The 20,091-nt window shown below is 43.6% G+C and overlaps 1 protein-coding gene across 5 annotated transcripts in view; it reads right to left on the reverse strand.

Annotated features, from left to right (window-relative positions):
* The window catches only part of ZMAT4 (zinc finger matrin-type 4), a 193,951-nt gene that overhangs the window by 117,380 nt on the left and 56,480 nt on the right, over positions 1-20,091 (reverse strand). The gene's annotated exons all lie outside the window — the stretch shown is intronic.

Consider the following 20,091-nt stretch of genomic DNA (forward strand, 5'->3'; position numbering starts at 1 on the left):
CTGACCGGTAGCTGTCTGGCGTTGCAAGCTTCCACAGGGCTATTGCCACTTGCTTCTCAACTGTGAAGACTGCTCTCATCTTTGTATTCTGGTGTTTCAGGGCAGGGAAAAGCAAGTCACAGCGTTCCATGAAAGTGCCCTTACGCATGCGAAAGTTTTGCAACCACTCCGAATCATCCCACACCTGCAAAACTATGCGGTCCCACCAGTCTGTGCTTGTTTCCCAGGCCCAAAATCGGTGTTCTATGGGTAGGACCTGCCCCATTACCAGCAGGATCTCCAAAGCGGAGGGGCCCGCGGTTTGAGAGAATTCTGTGTCCATGTCCTCATCACTCTCGTCGCCGCGCTGCTGTAGCTGCCACCTCCTCGCCTGGCTTTGCAGGTCCCGGTTCAGCATAAACTGCACGAGAATGCGTGAGGTGTTTACAACGTCCACGATTGTGGTCTTGATCTGAGCAGGGTCCATGCTTGCTGTGCTATGGCAACTGCACAGTTCACCCAGGGAAAAAGGCGCGAAACGGTTGTCTGCTGCTTTCACGGAGGGAGGGTTGAGGCTGTACCCAGAACCACCCGCAACAATTTTTTTTGCCCCATCGGGCACTGGGATCTCAACCCAGAATTCCAAGGGGCGGGGAAGACTGCGGGAACTATGGGATAGCTTCGGGATAGGTACCCACAGTGCAACGCTCCGGAAATTGATGCTAGCCTCAGTACATGGACGCACACCGCTGAATTATTGTGCTTTGTGTGGCTGCGTGCACTCGACTTTATACAATCTGTTTTACAAAACCGGTTTATGTAAAATCGGAATAATCCTGTAGTGTAGACATACCCTGAGTACTTCTTCAGTGGTTTAATCAAGTGCTATGCACTAGACATTTTTATTTCTAGTCTCTGTACTAAAGGAACCATCTTCAAATGGGAAAAAAACTTCACTTAATGCAATGCAGTTTAAAGACAACTTTCTCCAATGAAATGAGCTAGGAAAGGGGCTGTTTTCCTTCCTCCTAGGTCAGAGCTCGGGTACTATGGCAATAAGAGCCATAGAACCAAACAGATTAGATTAGATCAAATAAATACCTGTCCAGATAGATAATTATCTACCTACTTTGAATTTCTTTAATACAGCAAAGGTGATACAGAAGTAAAACAGCAGTGATTATTTAATGTAGGACAAACAGAAGCCAAACTTGCAGCACAAAGCCAGACTCATCCTCTTGAGGCTGGCATTATAAATCACAGCTCTGCAACAGGCTTTTATTTTGAGTGAGTGCAGCACCATAGGTGAGATTATACAATTAGATTCTCTGCTGGATAATAGCAGCAAGCAGGTCCCAGGAAATTAAAAGACAATGGTCATTTCAGGCAGAGTAGCTCTGCTTGTTCAGATAGGAAACATTTTGTCTCTGATGCTGGGAGGGACTTGGGACAGGAGCTATTTTGCTTTTTATTGACAAAAGTTCTATTGATCGATCGGTCTTACAGTTTTATCCTGCCGCTCATCACCATAGTATCTGGGCACTTTCTGTGCAAAAGCAGTAGCAACAGCCACGTCCCTACTGGATTTCATAGAGTCTCTGGCATGTCAGACCCCTGTTTAGGGTATGGTTTGTTTTGTTTATACTGGGTGGAGGGGTGATGGGAGTGATGTTCTGTACATTCTAAAAAAAATACTCAAACCCTTATTTCCATAGTCTAATTGGCTGCAGCACACAACAAGCTTTCTTCCAGCCAATCAGCATGCCACAAGCCAGGAACAGGAATGTGATCCATTGCTACTTTACTCCACTGATTTAAACTGACCTGACAGTGCGAAATATCTCCCAATCCTGCAAGGGATTTCTTGAACACTCGAATGGGGCACAGCCACATCAGTGCCAAATACCCAGCTAGAATAATGTCCTTACTCCTACTTGAGCATCAAAGATATTAAGTTAGTTTGACAAGATCTATTTTCCACAAACCCATGTTGACTGGCATAAATTACATTACCCTCCTTCAATTCTTTACTAAATCGAGCCCCATATCAGCCATTCCATTACGTTATCTGGGATCTGTGTCACACTGGTATGCTTATAATTCCTGGGTTGTCCAGTTTAGCCGTATTAAATATTGGCACAACATTAGTTTCTCCAAGACGTCTGGAACTTCCCCGGTGTTTCAAGACTTTTATTGAACATCAACATTAATAATCTACATGGTACCTGAGTCAGCTCCTTTAAAATTGTTGGATGCAAGGTATCCAGACCTGATTATTTAAAAATGTCTGACTTGAGAAGATGCTGTGTAATATCATACTGAGTTACTGTTGGAATGGAAAGTATTTCATCAGCATCATATGACGAATACATCATCTGGCCTTTTCCCAAATGCAGAACAGAAATATGTGTTGAACACTCCTGCCTTTTCAGCATTGGTATTGACAATTCTACCATTCCCATCCAGGATCGGTTTGTTTTGGTTCCTTTTATTCCTAATACGCTTAAAGATTTAATAGATTTAGACATTCATGGATTCCAAAGACAGAAAGGACCATTGTGACCATCTAGTCCAGGGGTCGGCAACCTTTCAGAACTGGTGTGCCAAGTCTTCATTTATTCACTCTAATTTAAGGTTTCACGTCCCAGTAATACATTTTAACGTTTTTAGAAGGTCTCTTTCTATAAGTCTATAATATATAACTAAACTACTGCTGTATGTAAAGTAATTAAGGTATTTAAAATGTTTAAGAAGCTTCATTTAAAATTAAATTAAAATGCAGAGCCCCCAGGACGGGTGGCCAGGACTCGGGCAGTGTGAGTATCATTGAAAATTAGCTCATATGCCGCCTTTGGCACGCGTGCCATAGGTTGCCTACCTCAATCTAGTCTGTACAAAACAGGACATAGAACTTCCCCAAAATAATTCCTAAGGCATATAACTTTTAGAAAAACATTCAATTTTAATTTAAAATGGTTATTGTCCTTAACCATACGAGCTATAGATTTCTCCTGGTGTCATTTTGGCATCAGTTCCTAGCTTCTAGTTTATATTCACTGCTATCAGCTTCTTTCCCCCCATATTTTACTTGTATATCTATACATGTTATAGATGCTTTCATTTCCTCACTAAGCCAGGTTGCTATTTTAACCACCACAGCCTTCTTTCTCATTTGTGGCTTTTTGAGCAGCTGGGGAAATGTTCTTCACTTTTTCAGTTTCAATTCCTTCTCCCATCTCATTTTGCTTATAATTGTTTTCAGCGTTGTGAAATTGGTCCTTTCAAAGCACCAAGTATGTATTTATTGGTTTGGACTTTACATTTGTTATGTGCAAACAGAATGGTTAAGTCATGAACACTTGCACGTACACAATCAGTAATTTTTAGTTCTACAATCAATCCCTCCTTATCTGTCAAGACAGGGTCCAATACAGACTTCCCTGTGGTGGATGTAACACTTTTGGAGTTAGGAAATGATCATCTATACTCTTAGAAATGTCAAGGATGTTTTAATTCTGGTAGCATGAGACTTCAGCATGTCACTCAGGATGAAGTCCCCTAGGACATAGCAGCTTCCCCCCACATACACACCATATATAAGGACAGAGGTGCAAGTAAGCTGGAACGGGCGGGTACGGAGGACCGGTAAGAAAAGTAGACTGCCTGAGGGAGAGAGAAGCCTGCCCCCTGCATAAGAATAGTTTAAACTCAGCTGTTCCCTGAGTGGTTCAGCCCCCCGGGGTTAGGAGTGATTTCTGGCATCCTTGTTAATTTCACTCACAGTATCTGGTGGGAGGGTTTGTTTGACCATGGCAGGGGTAGTCCTTTTCTGCTCCCGGAATGAGGGGATCTCTCCAATACACAACAAATACATTTGGCTGCACAGCTTAAATCCAGAGCTAATAAAAGCAGGCAGAAAGGGAAAACTCACTGTCACATTAGTTTCTCATCTCCTTCCTCCCCATCCTCCAGCCAGGCTGCAGAAAAGGCTCTGCATTCCTCCCCCACCCCACCCCAGCAGGGGTTCTCCTCTAGGCTCTAGCTTGCAGTAGGGAGACTGGCTGAAATGCCTGCTGCTGCTGCCTGCATAAGAACAGTTTAAACTCAGCTGTTCCCTACGCAGTTCAATCCCCAGAGTTAGGATCCATTTCTGGCATCCTTGCTAATTTCATTCCCAGTTGTTGTTGGGGGGGGGGTGGAGGGTGTGTGTGACCATGGCAGGGGCAGTTCTTTTCTTTCCCCGGGATGAGGGGGATCTCCTATATATAAAAAACAAAATCAGGGACCATTTCCATGTTCAAATCTATCCCATTCCCTCCCCATCAGAGGATCCTGGTTGTGATGTCCAAACTGCTTGCAGATCCTCTTTGAAATGTTACTGAACTGCGCAGGGAACAGCTGAGTTTAAACTGTTCTTATGCAGGAGGCAGGCTTCTCCCTCCTTTAGCCAGTCTCCCTGCTGCAAGCTAGAGGGAAGCCCCTGCAGCTGCTGAGTGCCAGGCAGAAAGCACAGAGCCTAGTGTCAGCAGCCTGGTTGGAGCAGGAGGGAAGACACAGAGAAAAATGTGACAGTGAGTTTTCACTTTTTCAGGCTTATTCCAGTAGTACAGTTTTATTACAGACAGTCTATGTATTTACTACAGTCTATGTAGTAGACTATGTCATGCAATGGGAGGGATCCATGAAGTACATAGGAGAGGTGGGTGGGTTGCTTGCGATTGGACCATATGGGTAAGAAATGTAAATTACTTTCACCCCTGCCCAAAGCCCAGGGTTCCCAGCCGCCTCTACAGCTGGTAGTTTCGGGGGTGATTTAAAGGGCCCGGATCCTAGCTTCAGCCAAATCCCTGAGCCTTTTAAATCCTGATTTAAAAGCCCTGGGATTTAAAGGCCCCGCCTCTTCTGATAGAGGCCCCGCCTCTTCCAGTTGAGGCCCCTCCCCCTCTGCAGGACTCTGGAGTACCAGTAAGTCCTTTAAGTTACTTTCACCCCTGTATAAGGATGATACTCCAGAGAGACTTACATCTTGTTTAAAGCACTGACATACTTCCTACCCTTGCAGAGTTCATTCTGTGGCTCCAGCTAAGAACTGTTATCTGGTGGACTCCACATGCAATCCAGGAATAACGGAGTCCTGCTCCCAACTATGTCAACTTGGTCAAGTCATCTAACCACTTTGTGCTTCAGTTTCCCTATTGGTACAATGTGGGTAATAATTTGTACCGGTATGTTGGGATTCACGGATTGATGTCTTTACATTACTCTGACTACTGTACATTGATTCTAGTATCAGCATTCTTGTTGTCAGACCCCACTATGTCCTTTTGACATCCTTCTGCCTGGCGAGTAGCTATGTATGCAAGAAGAGAGACTTCTCTCTGGATACACACACAACTTCTCCTCATGCCAATGAGAGTTACGCACAAGGTCAGGCAAGACCAGATCTCCTAACCTTTGCAGGAGCTGTCTGGTTACGTGGATCTGGCTCGGAAAGTTTTGCAAACTCTACCAGCTTTTCCTCTTTCTTTCTTCACTTCACTAGTGTAAATCAGGATTAGGGTCAGTGAAGGCAATGGAATTACACCAGTGTGTCCAGTGGTGGGAGAGAGGAATGAGGCTCTCGGGAATCCATGCTGTTCTTGTTTCTCTATAGGATTTCTTCCATATTTAGAATATCCACACTATGGTCCAAATCCTGGTCCCACTGAAGCCAATGGCAAAACGCCCAGTGGAGTTAAAAGGGAGCAGCTTTGGCCTACCGTGCTCTGTGTATTGATTTACAGGTTGGAAAATTTGAAACCCCAAGGTATGAACTTTCTGTTTTAGGAGTCACACATTCTAAGATGAAATCTTTAACCTCAGTGATACCTGCAGTCAAAGAACCTCCTATCTAACACCACAAACTGAATATATCCTGCAAGGAGGGAAATGTTTCACTCTACACTCCATGATGCTTGAACACAGTTGTATTACCTGAGTGCTGTGACTGGTGCTATATACTAGCAAAGCAGACCAGAAGATTTTTTGGCTATGAGACTGAGTACGTTTAAAGACCTGTTTCCCCTTCAGATCTTCTCTGGTCTTTTGCTCCAGGCAAATCTTGCACATGAGTTGATATTAAAAATGGGGAGTTTGCGCTTCAATCTGTATTTCAGGACGATTTTCCATGCATCTCCAAGCACAGGGAGAAAATCACTTAGAGCAGGGGAAGAGTCTCTGTGGAATATCTGCTTCTCACTGCAACTTTTATATTTGTTGTTTGTCAGCCACAAACTTTTTATTGCACCCAAGCCCTTTATCAACGTCTCAGTAGCATTTTAAATTCTTTAAGCCTGCAGACCTATAGTCCTTCTATTAATTTTTTTTCGAATGAGAAGTTTTAGCCTCATGGCAGCTGCTGCTGTCCTCACCCAAGAGAGGAGCAATCCTGCACTGCTTTCGTGCATATCACATTCTGTGTACCCTGCCCTTTTAAATATTTCTTCCCTTAAATAGCCAATGTGGCTTTCTTTAACAATTCTACTCATTTGATCTCTCCCCACTGTAGTGCTCATCAAAGGTTCCCCATTGACAGACCCGCCCTACATACTGATGTCTCCTATCTAGCCACAGAACAGGTCAGCATTGCACAAGCTTCCCTATGCCACCTGCTGACAACATGTCTCATCCAGCGCATGCAGGGAATGCTCCTAGGAGGGAAAGGAGAACTCCTCCCTGTGGGCCACTCTACCTTAGCTGCAAATTTCAGCAAGGTGTGACAGAGGGAAAGTGTATTAATAAATATATGCTATTTGTTCCTTGTCGGGCACAATGCTACATCACGACCCCTGTATGCAATGGCAGGCCAACCCAGGGAGCATGAAGATATAGTGCAGGCAAATCTGCATCAGCACATACTTTCACATTGCTAATTGCCACCTTGATGGAAGTTTTGCTTCAACTCTGGATTTGTGTAACCTACAGCTCTTCCTACATGTTCCTTTCAAAAGCAAAGCCCACTGAGATATCACAAACAAGTATTCTGAGCAGATATAGCTGGTGCATCTGAGCCCAGAGTCAGTTAACAGGATGACTGGAGACTTTCAAGGTGTGTATTAACTTAACTACTGATACTGGAATTGCAATACCAAATTGGAAAAGCAGTGGAATGAGTTACCTAGGGAGGTGGTGGAATCTCCTTCCTTAGAGGTTTTCAAGGTCAGACTTGACTAAGCCCTGGCTGGGATGATTTATTTGGAGATTGGTCTTGCTTTGAGGAGGGGGTTGGACTAGATGATCTCCTGAAGTCCCTTCCAACCCTATTCTATGATTCTATTATATACACACACAAGCACATACATATATATGTATATATATTTTGCTGTGTTGATTTTATTTTAGTATCATGTATTTGAACCAAATTGTTGTAAAAGTATGTCAGTGTGACAGTTTCAGTATGGCCCCAGTGCACAAAGTGTGGGTGGATTTTGTCAGAACTCATGGAGACAGCTAATCCTTCATCTTACCAATACCTGAAATCTAAATCAAAAGTGAACGTTGCAAGCTTAAAAACCTTAGTGAAAAGCAACAATGAAGACTTTGAAAGAAACAAATGTCCCCTCATGCCTCACTGGATCTGTCCTGACTAACTGATTTATTATCTTAATTATGCTCACTATTATTTCAAGAGCAATATACATGTATTGCTGGTAACAATGCCAGCATCCCTACTGACTTTCAATCACCGTTAACGTCAGTGTAACATGAACTTCAGGGTCTCATCCTTGGTGTATTTCTCTGGTTTTCTGAAAGAAGCCTCTATAGCTTAAACTATTTTCATCCAGAAACATGATGATGTTTGAAAGGAGCCCTGGAATGAAGTCAAATTAGATCAGGCTCTATCTATTCTGCTGTTGCTGCTACTTCTACTCAACAATAGATTTTGGCACTGGGAGTGTATTAGAAATTATGTTTGGCCATTAATGTTGACAACAACATGCTAATAAGTAGTCTTTGTAAAGAACCAGTTTAATCTAAAATGGTTTTATAGAGAACAATGTGATCTAGTGGTTAATGCTATCCTGGTGACTCTACTTACTGTATGCAGAAATTGGCAAAAAGCTAGGTAGTAACTATCTCATCATAAAATATATGTCTATGTGTTTCTTTAGTACAACATACAAGGCTATATTTACCTAGACCGATTTTCCCTTCTGCAGTTAAACTGTACTTTAGAAAGTGGTTGTTTTGTTATGGTATCTGAGCATGATACACATACGTGTACACAAAGGCTAATGCAGGACCATGTACACATTCTCATGTACATCAGTTTATTTTTCTTTACTGCTCCTTGTAACATTAACATAAAAAATATTAAAAATATTCAGAAGTGTTGAACTTTGCTTCCCTCGCTCAGTCCTTGCTGCAGGGGTCTGCACCCATGGGACATAGGGGTAGTAAGGTCAATGCATTAGGTATGCTTCTGCCACTGAAAATGACTTGTAGTTAGTACAGCATGACTGCTCAGGGGCCTTCAGCCTCTTGAGATGATGAGGAGGTCTGAATATACAGTATCTGGATCTGTATGACACAGTCATTTCAGATTATTCTGCCGTCAATTTCCTGCTCAACTCTGCCCATTCTGCTCCACAGCTTGATCAGTAATTTGTCCCTCATGTTGCACAATCTTTCAAGATGACTGTTTTATTGCCATACATTTTCCAAATCTCTGCTGTGTTGCCATATATTAGGAATGAAAGCTAAAGACCCACTTGGAGCCTTTAGCAATAAGCATGCCTAGCGCAGTAACGGCAGCAAAAACTTAATCCGTCATTGAAAAACTGCTTCTGGGATAGAGACGCTCGACGATATGTCAAAGGAAAATTAGCCCACGGAGAAAATCAGAAGCACCAGGCATTTAATGAATGACTTCCCTGCTGTGGATTGGAACTTGAGGAACAGGCAGTAGGAGGGAGAAAAATGATTTTGCAGGTATACATTTTAGCCTGTAGCATCACATATAGGAGCTCTCTTCAGATGCTCAAAGCCTCTCCTAGCACCTTCTGTCCTAGCATTTATTGAATGGTATGTGTGCTCTTCTTCCACATTAATATTTCAGATACAGGATTGCTTTTCTGGGCAAACACACTGTGGTCTTTTACTGTACTGGTAGTAAACAATGCCTATTATTCCTTCAGACAGGAGACATTTGGCACAAAATTCCCTACACCTGGACAGCCTGTGTGGCAGCAGGTAAACATTAGGAGCATTCAATCTATCCACGGAAAAAGAATACTGATGAAGCTGTCAATACCGTTCATGAGAATCACTTGTCTATAACAAGGCAAGAGATTCCAAAGAGCCCTCAGTTCCTAGAGACCAAGCCAAAGGACATGGTACTTTCTTTCTTTCCCTTAGTTTTCTCAACATCAGAATTGTAATCAGCTTGTCTCTGCTATTCCCCACATTTTGGTCTCCATAGCAAACATTTGGTTATTCATTGCCTTGTTTATGAGGGGAGCCAATAACACCACATTCCAACTGTACCTTCCTGGGCTTCTCTTAAAACCGCAACATATTTCTTTATTTTAGATCAAAAAATAAAATATTGTTCAAGCACCTGAAGCCAAAAGTTTACACTGAAGAAAAGTGTCATAGTTGCTTCAAGAGCAAATGCAGTAATGAATATGCAGCTCAAGGAGAAATCTGAAGGCAACTGCATATTCAGCGTCGGAGAAAAACTTTTAATTCCTGCTTTCAAACACTGAAAGAAAACATCACTACTTATAGTGCCCCTTAGAGCCTAATAGGATTTCAATTATATAGCACTGTATACATTTCTTTAGCTAATTCGATTAAATTGTTTATAGCCAAATAATTGCAATCTAATAATTTCTTTGCCTGAATTTATTTACAAACATTTTAAAGACACCAAGAACTTTCCTCTTTACCGTTTTTACAAAGTTCAACTGCTGTTCCCTCCAACAACTTCTCACTTCTTCCTTAAATCACTTGCTTGTCTCCCAACAGCCACTTTTATCAACTCAAATCACCATTTAAAGTATTGTCCTGGGTATTTGAAATCCCCATGCTTATACTTACTTACTCCTTCCTTTCACTATGCCCTCAAAATTTTCTAACCTGTTTTCCAATCTCTCTGTCTGTTGCCCGCCTGCTTGGGCCTGATCCTGCTTGTTTTGAAGAACTCTCTCTTCCATGGGCACCAGCTTGTTCCAGTACCAGTTTAGCTAGGAGGGTGGGCTTCTCAACTAGCCCCCACTCTTCCTGGTCTCTTCCCTTAAACATTCTTACTCACAAGACTACCCAAGTCCTCCCTCGGGAGGCTTGCCACCTGGGCAAATACGCATGGCCCATTGATGTTTAACTATTCAATTTCCTCTTGTGGCAAACACACTGCTGTTACGGCATATGATGAGCACAAATGGTTAAATTTAGAAAAGTCCCTGAAGGACCGGTACTTGCTTAGCCAGTGCTTCCTCTTCTATCTGGAAGTCCTGTCTCAAGGCCTGCAACTTGCCCTGGGCGTAGGTTTGAGTTGCTGCATGGTTCATGATCTGTGCTCTTAATTGCTCAATTCTAGTTATCAAGTACACATCTCTTCCCTTTTCTCCAACTTCTCTATTGCCCAGTCCTGCTACAACTGGGGGTAGATCCACCTGCCACCCTTCCCGGTCAACCAGGGTGGAGAGAGGAATGCTAAACCCCTCTCCAGTTCTCAGACTTACTGCGGCTGAGAGTGGGCACATCTTTAATCATGCAATCCTCAACATATAACATCAACAATACAAAACAAAGCAAACATAAAATAACAAGGGTAAAACAAATAGATGGTGTAAATTCTGCAGGGCTCCCCGCTTCTCAATTGCTCACCAAACTGTGACAAATTTCTGTTACCAGTCTATCCCTCATGTCAGGTGATCAGGCTGACACTACAGGATCGTTGGGTGAAGATAAAGAAAACACACCATATAACTGAATTTTAAAGCTTCATTAATAAAATAATAGAACAACAACAGAGAGCGTTGGGAATGCTCCCACATCACTCAGGAAAAACATTAATGACCCAAGCCCTAAGCTAGCAGCCTAACTCAGGCTAACAGAGACTGTCATGCATTAAGATCCCCTACAAATCCCTGTCAGTTCTTTTTGTACTTCCATATCAGTAATTTTACTGTGAAGGTCTTTCAAACGGCTGCAAGTGCTTCTGTATGGAGCAGAAACCTCACCAGGACTTCCTGAGGAAGCCGATATTTAATTTAGAGTGTAAATCCCCCAAAGGAACTGCTGCAGCTCTCTGCATGGAGACAGCTGGAAGGAACAGCTGCATTACAGATGCGAGCTGTGAGAGCTATCAGCTATCTAAGAAAAAATGGGCTCGTTACTCAGGCTACACTCACACTTTACAGCGCTGCAACTTTCGCGCTCAGGGGTGTGAAAAAACACCCCCCTGAGCGCTGCAAGATACAGCGCTGTAAAGCGTCAGTGTAATCAGGGTGGCAGCGCTGGGAGCGCGGCTCCCAGCGCTGCACGCTACACCCGTAAAGGATGTGGTTTACGTGCAGCGCTGGGAGAGCTCTCTCCCAGTGCTGCTGCTCCAACCACACTCACACTTCGCAGCACTGCCGCGGCAGCGCTTTGAAATTCCAAGTGTAGCCATACCCTCATGAGGGAAGGTGAGACATAGAACCAGAGAGAGAGTGCCTGCTCTAAATATGGATTTAAATGACATTGGAGGAGAAAACTCCAAGAGATTCATTCAGGTAAACGAGCATTCATCTGCATTTATCCCAAACTCTTTGGTCTGGAAATCACATGAGAAGAGTTTCTCTGAGATTTCCAGTTCCTCTGGCTTCAAGATGGGTCTGACTCAGGAGCGCACAAGGAGACTTCACCGAGGATTATTACTACTATTTGTCTTGCTGTAGCGCCCAGAGCCCTGTGATGGCTTGTGCTGTACAGACATACAACAGGGATGCTGCTTGTCGAGCTTGTCATGTACATAGCACAGCTGAGCAGCAGAAGCACACAAAAGAAAGAAAAAAAAAATTTTTCTGACCCTTGCATCAGCTTTGAGTTACTTCTTGCTTCCTCCAAGCCCCGATAGCCATGTTCAGCTGAACAATGCATAAATCTAGGTACTTATCTGGCCCTCATCCCCACAGTATCTCTCCATGGGTGGGCCATGACTACTCTGCATGCAGAGGTTTCACCCAGACCTCGGTGCCACATTTGTTCAGGGAGCTCAGCTACAAAACGCCCATTTCCAACCGCTATCCCCACATCCTTCCAGCATCATTCTCCAGGCTAGGGGTAAAAACCTCTCTTCCTGCCTCCGCTCCCCTCCCCTCGGCCTCCCTTCCAGCGTGGTGTGTGTTTTTTATTCACCCCTCACTAGTACGTTGCAGTGACCTCTGTGTGCATTAACCAGAGACTCAAGTGACCTCATAGCTGCAATGGGCTTCGTTTACAGGAGAGTTTCACAAGGATTTCCCTGCAAAGTGGTTTCTGGCACAGACAGAAAAGCAATTGCACCTTTGAAGGGAGAAAGACATTTTAATAGCAAAGCTTTGTTGACAAAAGCCTTGGGAACATGATTTAGCACATTGTTCATGTAGCACAGTTCTTCTGATCTGAATCCCCAGGCTCTCCAAGGGGCAGAGCCAGGCCTTGCAAAGGGCACTGTGCTCGGGGTTACCTACTCACACCACCTACTTCTGCATTTTTCCCCACCCACAGATTTTTTATATATATATATAAATCAATCTCACCATTTCAAATTGTGCTTGAAGGACACTGAGTATTCAGTGCAGTCAGAGCTGGATGAAAAGGTCACCTGCCTTTAGAAGTCACTTGGCTTTAAGTCCAGCCGAGAAACAAGCCCAGTGAAGAAAGGTGCCCTTAGAACATGCCATTGAAAACCCACTACGTGTTCAAAGACTTTCCAAGTCTCTCTGACATTCCATTACGTAAATGCCATGCAGAGTAGGAGCTCCGCACTGGGTGGGCCCTCAGCACTCGCACTTCACATCAGAGTTAGGAACACCGGAGCAGATTCATGGCCCATCTAGCTCAGTGCCTTGTCTCCAATATTGTCCGGCACCCGATGCTTCAGAGGAAGGTGCAAGAAACTCCTAATACCTAGAAGTAGTTAGGAGGAGGAGAAGGGGATGAACCCCATGCAGGTCAAATGCCATCATGTATGTAAGCCAGACTGGTTTTATACAAAACCAACCCAGATTACACCCCATATGCGTAATCATTTTAGTGAACATGAGGTTTGTATCCTTTTACTCCCACCCCCTTTCTCCAGGAATTTTGCTTTCTATTTTTCAATGTGCTTGGGCTCCTTTGTCACCACATACTGCAGATAGCCTGAAAATACCTGGCGTGCACTGTACTACTTTGTCCTATTTACTGTTTCTTCATCTGCTCATCCAGTCATTCTGTTTCTTCCTTGATTCTCCCACAGAAAGAAAAACAGGTGAGCCAACCACAATGCAGAATACTAGTCAGATCAAAGCAGTGCAGCATGTTGTTATCTAGCAGTGAATTTATCAGGCATCCAGATTTCTATAATTCATTGCAGTGGCACAAACAGTAACAATGACAGAAAATGGAAGAGACCAGATTTCTCTGATAACGTATTGTAATGGAAAGAGTTCACACAAGTGTCCCTAAAGCTATCATCTTGGGGTTACAATACTAATTGTAATTCAAATGCTCGGTCTTCCTCAGTTTTGGGAAGTGGTATTCAGATCACTCATCATAGATAGCAAGTTTGAAAAATCGGGACAGGGGTCAGGGGTAATATAAGTCCAAGCCCCAAATATCAGGACTGTCCATATAAAATCAGGACATCTGGTCACCCTTCTCATCACCTACTTATCTCCATTTGGTAAACTAATTGACATCTCTCAAGTAACATCCTGTGCAGCTCAACACCACAATGTGAATGGACTTTGCTAGCCTATTTTCTGCATTTGGATAAATGCAGCTTCATTGCAAGCAAATACCCCAACTCCAGCTACACACTTCAGTGCGCTCATGAGTTGCATCCTGGACTAAAAGCAGTGTTAGAGAAAGGGGATGGTATTTGTGGATTTTAATGCAGATTAGAGCTGAGGTACAGTAGCTGTATATGGGAGACACAGAGCAGCAGAGGGGAGAGAGTTCTAATAGACAAAATGAGCGCAGTTTTTGTTGCATGTCTAGTTGAAAGTGAAGATATGCTGCAAACATTCAGATTCTTTTGTCATTTTTCCTACTGCTTTTGGCCTTGGAAATAATATCGCTCAGTATCTGCAAAATTGTCAACAAATTATTGGGTTTTTTTTTAATCCCTGGCAAAATAGTGTGAAAGAAAGCAAGAAATAAAGGAGTTGTTGCTGATGTCTCAGAGATGGAGAAGAGAAACCAAGTGAAACTGACTATTCCTGTTTGGCAAGATTAAAACCTCCTCATTTTATATGCCTTCCCCTCTCTCCCCCATTTTCTCACAGAGAAATGTCTAATTTTATATGCAGAGTGCAGCTGAGATTTCATTCCATGGCCTAGAGGCCTATTCCTACTGCACTAATGTCAGTGCTCAAAGATAGATCATACGGTGGTAGTTTCAAGGTTTCTCTGTCTCTGTCTCTCTCTCTCCATATAATCTAGATCTTTGCATGGAAGAGGCTACAATTTATTTTGAGTAACGTGTTAGTGGCTTTAAACCAAACCATCAGATGCATGTATCTATCTTGGGGGTGTGGTATATGCAGAATTACATGCCCAGAACCTGATCTTGCATTATTGAAGACAATGGCTGAAGAAGGATCAAGTCCTCAAATATTAGGAGCTGTGAAGTCATCCTGCCATGCTTCCAAGTGGTGGGTGTGGGGTTGTGATTATTAAGGCACAGACAGCTTGTGAAATGAACACCTGGATTATTTTTATTTGAATGTTACAGTACAGCAATGGGAGCCAGCTGTAAAATGCAGCCTGCCCCTGTTTGTTCTACCTTCCCCAGCAATCACCCAGTCTTCCAAAACAAGCCACCACCTTTGGCCGCTGCAGCCACACCCACACTGCATTGCAACAGCAGCTGACCCACACACCGGGAGCCTCAAAAAAAAAAAAAAAAATGAGGGACAGAGCAGCACAAGACCATCCTATGTGTCAGTGCTTCAGGACAGCCCAAGGCCCATCAGGGTCCTAATCCTATTACAGAGCTAGAGGAGACTGCAGGCTGCTGCTAACCCTGCATAGCTCTCCAGGGAACCAGATGTAGATTTGGTCCAAATCTCTTTTCTGCATATTGGCATCCATGCCTAGACATTATTATCCCATGCAGAGAAGTACATATGGTTATAAACAGCCTTGTCTCATGGTTGTGCAGGGACCCTGTTCCTATAAGTCCTGACACAAAGACAGACAAATGAAATGTAGTTTGGGCACAGAAAATTCATTGTTGTGTCCATTTAATGCCCTTTCTGGGTATTTCCACTGAAAAACTGAGCTTGGTGCAAGCCTCAGAAAACCCTGCAAATATTCACTCCATTGACCATTAGAGTGTGCGATGACTGTGTTCAGACCCCTGCTGTTTCTGTTTATTTGTGCTGCAGTCAGATCCAAAAGAGCCCAATCAGAATCAGGGCTCCACTGTGCTAGGGGAAGATTTGATCCCCTACCTAAGCTGATTATAATCTAAGAAACCCTCGTGCGTGTTTTCTCTGAACATTTTATTGAACAAATTTATTACTAGAACTGGTTAGAAAAATAGATTTTTTTCCCCTGTGAGAAGTTTGGGGGGGAGGGGGGGGATGGAAGAGAGAGAATCATAGAAATTGAAATCAGTTGAAAAATCTCAGTTTTCCAGTAGGAAGTTTCAGACCAATTTGAAATGAACAGTTATTTCAAATGGACAATTCAAAGTAAAATGGTCATTCCCATTTCATTTTGAATAATGCTTTAGAAAGACGTCGTATCAAAATGTCGTTTTTGTTTCAGCTTCTTCAAAATCAAAAACAAAGCATTATTTGAAGCTGAAATGAAACAAAAATTTTAGTTTCAAAATTTCCTGCAGGAATTTTTTTTTGTCTGAATTGACATTTTTCTGTGAAAAGTTTCAGTTCTGACCAAACAATATTTGACCATATATTTATTGGCATTGGGATTTATTGGTATATATTTGACCATACATTTATTGGTTGTAGGAGACCATGAACTTTAAATGTCATTATTTTTCATTTATTTTACAGCAGAATCTAGGGTTCAGTCAGGATAGGGCTCCATTGTGCTAGCTGCTGAATGAACATATCAGAGAATATTTGTGGAAAGCAAATTTTGAACTTGTAAAAGGCAAATATTCTCACTGGAAACTTGATATGTTCATCCAGCCAGGGAACAAACACCTTGTGACTCCAGCGTCCAATTAAAACGAACCATCCCAGCTCAACTATCGGAAACTCAGAATTATTCACAGAAATGAGGTGTTCAATCATTCTGAATGACTGATATCTCTGGGTAAGTCACACACGGCTCGCTCCATCTCAGAACAGAAGAAAGAAGCTAAGTTCATCCAATAAATTATTCACTACAAATTATTTGCTCAGGTTTCATTAAACCACAGCCATTGTATATTGGGAAAGAGAAGGAGATAGATGTATGAAGATTTCCTACTGACGTCTGGGATAGAAGCAGTTCTCCATTCCATCTGTTTTCCAAAGAATCAAACTCCACAGAAAGCAAGTTAACGCTGCAAAGATCAGTGATGAACTTGCCTATGAGTCAGTCTAAGAGTTACAAGACGAGTCTACAATACAGAGAGAAAAATAATCAGGGAATGTCTACACTACGGGATTATTCCGATTTTACATAAACCGGTTTTGTAAAACAGATTGTATAAAGTTGAGTGCACGCGGCCACAGTAAGCACATTAATTCGGCGGTGTGCGTCCATGGTCTGAGGCTAGCCTCGATTTCTGAAGCGTTGCACTGTGGGTAGCTATTCCCGTGAGCTATCGCCATCAGTTTCCCGCAGTCACTCCCCTACCCATTGAATCTGGGTTTGAGGATTCCCAGTGCCTGATGGTAGGCAACAATTATTGTGGCGGGTGGTTTGGGTAATGTTGTCACTAATTCCTTCTCTGTGAAAGCAACGGCAGCCATCATTTTGCCCTTTACTGGATTGCTGGGCAGACGCCATAGCATAGAACCGTGGGAGCCAGTTTTGTCTTGTCTCACTGTCACGTATGTGTACGGATGCCAGTGACAGAGCGAGGTATGCAGTGTTACACGCAGAATTCATTGTCTTTGTTGATACAGAGTGGTTATCAGTTCATTCTGTATGTTGCATTGTGCCTTGTAACTAGTTTATGATCGTTAGCTGTTCCATGCTTGTAACTTGTCTGCTGTTTATGGGTGCCCTGGCTGAGGTCAAGCTGGGGGAAGCAAGACAAATCGGAATGACTCCTGGGTCGATCTCTCTTTATGGTATCTAAAATGAGTCAGATCCTGCTAGAATATGGGGAAGTGTACTAGAGAACAGAAAAAACGGTGCTCTGTGTCAGATCCTCGGAATGATGAACTACATGCATTCACGGGGTGCCTGCAACAAGCTGCACCTGTGATTCCTGCTCCCCACGTCGGGCTATGTTGCAGTGTCCCCATTGTATGTCAGTATAAGAATGCGAGGAATAGACATGACTTAGTTATGAGATAATGAGGGGGAGGCAGCTTCCAGGCCATTGAAGTCGCAGACATTAAGCGGTTGCAGGGAGACGAGCAGCCTCCCATGCTATGATAGTCCAGCAGTACAGATCTTTTCTTTACAATGAAAGGGGGGGCTGATGGAGCTCGCCCAGTTACTATATGAGAGTACCACCATTCTGTATTTATGGGATGACCAGGAATCATTCTTTTTTTACTAGGTGGCCCCAGCCAGCCTCACTAAGGCCAGCCGGGAATCACGCTGATGATGACAACAGATAGCAATATATTGTACACTCTGATGGGAGAGGTAGTAGGCAGATCCTGCTCTTCACTGCTGCAGCAATGATCTACGCAGCATTCAGGTCCATAGAGGTGACATTGAAAAAGTAAGAAACGATTTTTACCTTTTCTTTCAGGCGGGGGGGGATGACGAGCAGTACCTAACACCCCCGACAATGTGTTGACCCTAAGGCTTGGGAGCTCGCAGAATGCAATAGATTTCAGAGAATGCTGGGGACTTGGGTAGTGGAGTTCCGAGTCCCGCCTCCCTCCTCTGAGCTCCATTGTGATTCTTCTGGCTTCCATTACGTTGTCTGATCAGGCACTGTGTGTGGACTCTGTATCTAGCTGAGATTTTTGTTCATGCTTTTGGCATTTGTTTTTATAATGAAGTCTGATGGAACAGATTTGTTCTCATACAGCATCAGCTCCAGTTTCCCGTAACGATCCAGCTGGAGATTTTTTGGTTTTGGCGACTGCATCGCTATCTGTGTGTGATCAAGGCTCCTGCTGGGCAAACAGGAAATGAAATTCAAAAAGTTTCGCGGGCGTTTCTGTTACTGGTCAGTGGCATCTGCGGTTCGGATTGTGTCAGAGCAGTCACCTGGCATGCACTGTGTGGGCACGCTGGAGCTTTCAATAGTCGATTTGCGGCCACACTAACCCTAATCCGATATGGTAATACCAATTTTAGCGCTACTTCTCTCGTCGGGGAGAAGTACAGAAACCAATTTAAAGAGCCCTTTATATCAATATAAAGGGCCTCGTTGTGTGAATGGGTACAGTGTTAAATCGGTTTAACGCTGCTAAAATTGGTTTAAATGTGTAGTGTAGACCAGGCCTCAGTGAGAGAGTTAGCAAACTATCCAATCTCCAAAGCCCAAGAACACACGTAAGTTTTATGCTGGACACGCTGCAATACAAGACTTGTCGCCAGATTGTCAGCCATGCTCTGCCTCCAGAGTTGGAGCTTGATTTCCAAATGGTCTCAGCTTCCATTGTGGGACATGCTAGCAGGGGCGGCTCGATGTGTTTTGCCGCCCCAAGCACGGCAGACAGACGGGTTTCGGCAGTGCACTTCCGAGTGGTCTACTGGTCATGCTGATTCAGCGGCGTTTCTGCAGGAGGTTCGCCGGACCCGCAGCTTCGGTGTACCTGCCACCGAATTGCCGGCAAAGCTGTGGGACCAGTGGACTTCCCACAGGCATGCTGCCGAAAGCAGCCTGACTGCCGCCCTAACAGGGACCAGCAGCCCCCACCCCGGCTTCCTGCTCCAGGCACGTGCTTGCTGCTCTGGTGCCTGGAGCCGCCCCTGGCTGCTTGGTGTTGAGAACTTATGAAAGTCTGGCTCACTGGTGCCACATATGGTATCTTAAAAGGAACAGGAATGAGCCTAGGGAAGGTCATAACTCATTTTTGCACAATTAATCTTTTCTTATGGGGCTGAAACATGAGATTTCAGTGACAGACAGACAGCTATTTCCACAGGAAAAGAGAGTTTTTCTTTAAAAATACCAGCTCTGCAGGGAGTATGCTCTTGGAGCAAAGGCTGTTTTTGGAGTTTCTTCTAAATTGGGATATAAATGGTGTTTGTTCAATAGCTACAAATGTAGGAGAAAAACTAAAATCTGTCCCAGAAAATTCCTTCCGAAATTTTGCATCAAAGAATCCATCTCCTGCAATGGCAGCAGAGACCACAGCAGGTACAACGTGGCCAAAGGGTACGTGTGCCGCACTTCACAGCATACAGAATCCAAGAGATTTTTTTAAGTGTTTCATTTTTTTTTAAATATCAAAGACATATGCAAGATACAACCAGAAGGCAAAAATCAAATAAAATGAATCAATTGCACAGCTATGCCTCTTCCCCCTGCCGCTTCCATTCCCCGTAGCAACATTCCCAGAAGAGCCATCTGTGCCAGTACTGCTTGGTCTAAAAGATTGTGTCTCATGAATGGAGGTATCACCAAGAGCTACACTACAGAGCTTATGTCCTCCCCGCTGCACTCAGCAGTAGCTTAATCCAGGGAATAGAACGGTCTATGGAGCAGGCATGGTCTCTCCCATATTCAAAAGCACCCAAATACCTGGGAGGCACTGTGTTTTATACGGGCTGTGTCAGAAGGTAACATTCTACACTGGA

Source organism: Chelonoidis abingdonii, chromosome 2 (assembly GCF_003597395.2).
Source record: "Chelonoidis abingdonii isolate Lonesome George chromosome 2, CheloAbing_2.0, whole genome shotgun sequence".
NCBI lineage: Eukaryota > Metazoa > Chordata > Testudines > Testudinidae > Chelonoidis > Chelonoidis abingdonii.